This window comes from Triticum dicoccoides, chromosome 5A, assembly GCF_002162155.2.
Source record: "Triticum dicoccoides isolate Atlit2015 ecotype Zavitan chromosome 5A, WEW_v2.0, whole genome shotgun sequence".
Classification (NCBI taxonomy): domain Eukaryota; kingdom Viridiplantae; phylum Streptophyta; class Magnoliopsida; order Poales; family Poaceae; genus Triticum; species Triticum dicoccoides.
The window spans coordinates 441,479,334-441,486,495 of NC_041388.1; positions in this window are offsets into that span (position 1 = coordinate 441,479,334).

The following is a 7,162-nucleotide window of genomic DNA, read 5'->3' on the forward strand; positions in this document are numbered from 1 at the left end:
CCCGGTGCACTCGGGGGTGCCGGGTTGAGGGGTTTTGGCGCGAAAACTCGGCGGGCCCGCCAAGTCAGCGGCACGTGCCTCGTCCTCCCCAGAACGCCTAGGTTTCCCGCGGGGAATCAATGGCAAGGCTGCCGTCGGTCAGCCTTGCCATTGATTCCTCACGGGCGACACGTCATGGGCGGGCAGGCGCGGCGACGCCTCCACTTCTGTCATGCATTCACATGACCTGAGGCTATATAAACAGAGGCTTCCCTCGCCGCTGGCCACACCAGCCACTGTCCCTTCCTTCCACCGCCGAGCACAAACCAGCCGCTGTCCCTCCCTTCTGTCACCGAGCTCTGCTGCTCTCCCCTTCTGAGGGAGTCCTGGATTAGGGGGTGTCCGGATGGCCGGACTATACCTTCAGCCGGACTCCTGGACTATGAAGATACAAGATTGAAGACTCTGTCCCGCGTCCGGAAGGGACTTTTCTTGGCGTGGAAGGCAAGTTGGCGATACGGATATACGGATATGCAGATCTCCTACCATTGTAACCGACTCTATGTAATCCTAACCCTACCCGGTGTCTATATAAACCGGAGGGTTTTAGTCCGCAGGACAACATACACATCAACAATCATACCATAGGCTAGCTTCTAGGGTTTAGCCTCCTCGATCTCGTGGTAGATCTACTCTTGTACTACCCATATCATCAATATTAATCAAGCAGGACGTAGGGTTTTACCTCCATCGAGAGGGCCCGAACATGGGTAAAACTTCGTGTCCCTTGTCTCCTGTTACCATCCAGCCTAGACGCACAGTTTGGGACCCCCTACCCGAGATCCGCCAGTTTTGACACCGACATTGGAGCTTTCATTGAGAGTTCCTCTGTGTCGTCGCCATCAGGCTCGATGGCTCCTACGATCATCAATAGCGATGCAGTCCAGGGTGAGACCTTCCTCCCCGGACAGATCTTCTTCTTCGGCGGCTTCGCATTGCAGGCCAATTCGCTTGGCCGTCTGGAGCAGATCGAAAGCTACGCCCCTGGCCGTCAGGTCAGATTTGGAAATTTAAACTACACGGCTGACATCCGCGGGGACTTGATCTTCGACGGATTCGAGCCACTGTCGAGCGCGCCGCACTGTCACGATGAGCATGATCTAGCTCTGCCACCGAACAGTGCCCCGGAGGCCGCACCCGCATCGGCTCCGACCCTTGATTCGGAGCCAACTGCACCGATCGAGGATGGGCGGTTGGACACCACCTCAGGGGCTGCGACCCCAATGGCGATTGTGAAGGAAATATGCCCTAGAGGCAATAATAAAGTTATTATTTATTTGCTTATATCATGATAAAAGTTTATTATTCATGCTAGAATTGTATTAACCGGAAACATAATACATGTGTGAATACATAGACAAACAGAGTGTCACTAGTATGCCTCTACTTGACTAGCTCGTTAATCAAAGATGGTTATGTTTCCTAACCATGGATAAAGAGTGGTTATTTGATTAACGGGATCACATCATTAGTTGAATGATCTGATTGACATGACCCATTCCATTAGCTTAGCACCCGATCGTTTAGTATGTTGCTATTGCTTTCTTCATGACTTATACATGTTCCTATGACTATGAGATTATGCAACTCCCGTTTGCCAGAGGAACACTTTGTATGCTACCAAACGTCACAACGTAACTGGGTGATTATAAAGGAGCTCTACAGGTGTCTCCAACGGTACATGTTGGGTTGGCGTATTTCGAGATTAGGATTTGTCACTCCGATTGTCAGAGAGGTATCTCTGGGCCCTCTCGGTAATGCACATCACTTAAGCCTTGCAAGCATTGCAACTAATGAGTTAGTTGCGAGATGATGTATTAGAGAACGAGTAAAGAGACTTGCGGTAACGAGATTGAACTAGGTATAGGATACCGACGATCGAATCTCGGGCAAGTAACATACCGATGACAAAGGGAACAACGTATGTTGTTATGCGGTCTGACCGATAAAAGATCTTCGTAGAATATGTAGGAGCCAATATGAGCATCCAGGTTCCGCTATTGGTTATTGACCGGAGACGTGTCTCGGTCATGTCTACATTGTTCTCGAACCCGTAGGGTCCGCACGCTTAAGGTTACGATGACAGTTATATTATGAGTTTATGCATTTTGATGTATCGAAGGTTGTTCGGAGTCCCGGATGTGATCACGGACATGACGAGGAGTCTCAAAATGGTCGAGACATAAAGATTGATATATTGGAAGCCTATGTTTGGATATCGGAAGTGTTCCGGGTGAAATCGGGATTTTACCGGAGTACCGGGAGGTTACCGGAACCCCCCGGGAGGTATATGGGCCTTAGTGGGCCTTAGTGGAAGAGAGGAGAGGTGGCCAGAGATGGGCCACGTGCCCCTCCCCCCTGGTCCAAATAGGACAAGGAGAGGGGGTCGGCCCCCCTTCCTCCTCTCTCTCCTCTTCCCCCCCCCCCCTCCGCGAATCCTATTCCAACTAGGAAAGGGGGGGAGTCCTACTCCCGGAGGGAGTAGGACTCCTCCTGGCGCGCCCTATGATGGCCGGCTGGCCCCCCTCCCTTGAGCCTTTATATACGGAGGCAGGGGCACCCCCTAGAGACACAAGTTGATCCACGTGATCATATTCTTAGCCGTGTGCGGTGCCCCCTTCCACGATAGTCCTCGATAATATTGTAGCGGTGCTTAGGCGAAGCCCTGCGACAGTAGCACATCAAGATCGTCACCACGCCGTCGTGCTGACGGAACTCTTCCCCGACACTTTGCTGGATCGGAGTCCGGGGATCATCATCGAGCTAAACGTGTGCTAGAACTCGGAGGTGCCGTAGTTTCGGTGCTTGATCGGTCGGGCCGTGAAGACGTACGACTACATCAACCAAGTTAACGCTTCCGTTGTCGATCTACAAGGGTACGTAGATCACACTCTCCCCTCTCGTTGCTATGCATCACCATGATCTTGCGTGTGCGTAGGAAATTTTTTGAAATTACTACATTCCCCAACAGTGGCATCCGAGCCTAGGTTTTATATGTTGATGTTATATGCACGAGTAGAACACAGGTGAGTTGTGGGCGATATAAGTCATACTGCTTACCAGCATGTCATACTTTGGTTCGGCGGTATTGTTGGACGAAGCGGCCCGGACCGACATTACGCGTACGCTTACGCGAGACCGGTTCTCCCGACGTGCTTTGCACATAGGTGGCTTGCGGGTGACAGTCTCTCCAACTTTAGTTGAACTGAGTGTGGCTACGCCCGGTCCTTGTGAAGGTTAAAACAGCACCAACTTGACAAACTATCATTGTGGTTTTGATGCATAGGTAAGATTGGTTCTTGCTTAAGCCCGTAGCAGCCACGTAAAACATGCAACAACAAAGTAGAGGACATCTAACTTGTTTTTGCAGGGCATGTTGTGATGTGATATGGTCAAGACATGATGCTAAATTTTATTGTATGAGATGATCATGTTTTGTAACCGAGTTATCGGCAACTGGCAGGAGCCATATGGTTGTCGCTTTATTATATGCAATGCAATCGCGTTGTAATGCTTTACTTTATCACTAAGCGGTAGCGATAGTCGTGGAAGCATAAGATTGGCGAGACGACAACGATGCTACGATGGAGATCAAGGTGTCGCGCCAGTGACGATGGTGATCATGACGGTGCTTCGGAGATGGAGATCACAAGCACAAGATGATGATGGCCATATCATATCACTTATATTGATTGCATGTGATGTTTATCTTTTATGCATCTTATCTTGCTTTGATTGACGGTAGCATTATAAGATGATCTCTCACTAATTATCAAGAAGTGTTCTCCCTGAGTATGCACCGTTGCGAAAGTTCTTCGTGCTGAGACACCACGTGATGATCGGGTGTGATAGGCTCTACGTTCAAATTTAACGGGTGCAAAACAGTTTCACACGCGGAATACTCAGGTTATACTTGACGAGCCAAGCATATACAGATATGGCCTCGAAACACGGAGACCGAAAGGTCGAGCGTGAATCATATAGTAGATATGATCAACATAGTGATGTTCACCAATGAAACTACTCCATCTCACGTGATGATCGAACATGGTTTAGTTGATTTGGATCACGTAATCACTTAGAGGATTAGAGGGATGTCTATCTAAGTGGGAGTTCTTTAAGTAATATGATTAATTGAACCTAAACTTATCATGAACTTAGTACCTGATAGTATCTTGCTTGTTTTATGTATGATTGTAGATAAATGGCCCGTGTTGTTGTTCCATTGAAATTTAATGCGTTCCTTGAGAAAGCAAAGTTGAAAGATGATGGTAGCAATTACACGGACTGGGTCCGTAACTTGAGGATTATCCTCATTGCTGCACAGAAGAATTACGTCCTGGAAGCACCGCCGGGTGCCAGGCCTGCTGCTGGAGCAACACCAGATGTTGTGAACGTCTGGCAGAGCAAAGCTGATGACTACTCGATAGTTCAGTGTGCCATGCTTTACGGCTTAGAACCAGGACTTCAACGACGTTTTGAACGTCATGGAGCATATGAGATGTTCCAGGAGTTGAAGTTAATATTTCAAGCAAATGCCCGGATTGAGAGATATGAAGTCTCCAATAGGTTCTATAGCTGCAAGATGGAGGAGAACAGTTCTGTCAGTGAGCATATACTCAAAATGTCTGGGTATAATAATCACTTGATTCAAATGGGAGTTAATCTTCCAGATGATTGCGTCATTGACAGAATTCTCCAATCACTGCCACCAAGCTACAAGAGCTTCGTGATGAACTATAATACGCAAGGGATGAATAAGACTATTCCCGAGCTCTTCGCAATGCTGAAAGCTGCGGAGGTAGAAATCAAAAAGGAGCATCAAGTGTTGATGGTCAACAAGACCACTAGTTTCAATAAAAAGGGCAAAGGGAAGAAGAAAGGGAACTTCAAGAAGAACAGCAAGCAAGTTGCTGCTCAAGAGAAGAAACCCAAGTCTGGACCTAAGCCTAAAACTGAGTGCTTCTACTGCAAGCAGACTGGTCACTGGAAGCGGAACTGCCCCAAGTATTTGGAGGATAAGAAGGATGGCAAGGTGAACAAAGGTATATGTGATATACATGTTATTGATATGTACCTTACTAATGCTCGCAGTAGCACCTGGGTATTTGGTACTGGTTCTGTTGCTAATATTTGCAACTCGAAACAGGGACTACGGATTAAGCGAAGATTGGCTAAGGACGAGGTGACGATGCGCGTGGGAAACGGTTCCAAAGTCGATGTGATCGCGGTCGGCACGCTACCTCTACATCTACCTTCGGGATTAATATTAGACCTAAATAATTGTTATTTGGTGCCAGCGTTAAGCATGAACATTATATCTGGATCTTGTTTGATGCGAGATGGTTATTCATTTAAATCAGAGAATAATGGTTGTTCTATTTATATGAGTAATATCTTTTATGGTAATGCACCCTTGAAGAGTGGTCTATTCTTATTGAATCTCGATAGTAGTAACACACATATTCATAATGTTGAAGCCAAAAGATGCAGAGTTGATAATGATAGTGCAACTTATTTGTGGCACTGCCGTTTAGGTCATATCGGTGTAAAGCGCATGAAGAAACTCCATACTGATGGACTTTTGGAACCACTTGATTATGAATCACTTGGTACTTGCGAACCGTGCCTCATGGGCAAGATGACTAAAACGTCGTTCTCCGGTACTATGGAGAGAGCAGCAGATTTGTTGGAAATCATACATACAGATGTATGTGGTTCGATGAATATTGAGGCTCGTGGCGGATATCGTTATTTTCTCACCTTCACAGATGACTTAAGCAGATATGGGTATATCTACTTAATGAAACATAAGTCTGAAACGTTTGAAAAGTTCAAAGAATTTCAGAGTGAAGTTGAAAATCATCGTAACAAGAAAATAAAGTTTCTGCGATCTGATCATGGAGGAGAATATTTGAGTTACGAGTTTGGTGTACATTTGAAACAATGCGGAATAGTTTCGCAACTCACGCCACCCAGAACACCACAGCGTAATGGTGTGTCCGAACGTCGTAATCGTACTTTACTAGATGTGGTGCGATCTATGATGTCTCTTACTGATTTACCACTATCGTTTTGGGGTTATGCTTTGGAGACGGCCGCATTCACGTTAAATAGGGCACCATCAAAATCCGTTGAGACGATGCCTTATGAACTATGGTTTGGCAAGAAACCAAAGTTGTCGTTTCTGAAAGTTTGGGGTTGCGATGCTTATGTGAAAAAGCTTCAACCTGATAAGCTCGAACCCAAATCGGAGAAATGTGTCTTCATAGGATGTCCAAAGGAGACTATTGGATACACCTTCTATCACAGATCTGAAGGCAAGACTTTTGTTGCTAAGTTCGGAAACTTTCTGGAGAAGGAGTTTCTCTCGAAAGAAGTGAGTGGGAGGAAAGTAGAACTTGACGAGGTAACTGTACCTGCTCCCTTATTGGAAAGTAGTGCATCACAGAAAACTGTTTCTGTGACACCTACACCAATTAGTGAGGAAGATGATGATAATGATCATGAAACTTCAGAACAAGATACTACTGAACCTCGTAGATCAACCAGAGTGAGATCCGCGCCAGAGTGGTACGGTAATCCAATTCTGGAAGTCATGCTACTAGATCATGATGAACCTACGAACTATGAAGAAGCGATGGTGAGCCCAGATTCCGCAAAATGGCTTGAAGCCATGAAATCTGAGATGGGATCCATGTATGAGAACAAAGTATGGACGTTGGTTGACTTGCCCAATGATCGGCAAGAAATTGAGAATAAATGGATCTTCAAGAAGAATACTGACGCCGACGGTAATATTACTGGCTACAAAGCTTGACTTGTTGCAAAAGGGTTTCGGCAAGTTCAAGGGGTTGACTACGATGAGACCTTCTCACCCGTAGCGATGCTTAAGTCTGTCTGAATCATGTTAGCAATTGCCGCATTTTATGATTATGAAATTTAGTAGATGGATGTCAAAACTGCATTCCTGAATGGATTTCTGGAAGAAGAGTTGTATATGATGCAACCGGAAGGTTTTGTCGATCCAAAGGGAGCTAACAAAGTGTGCAAGCTCCAGCGATCCATTTATGGACTGGTGCAAGCCTCTCGGAGTTGGAATAAACGCTTTGATAGTGTGATC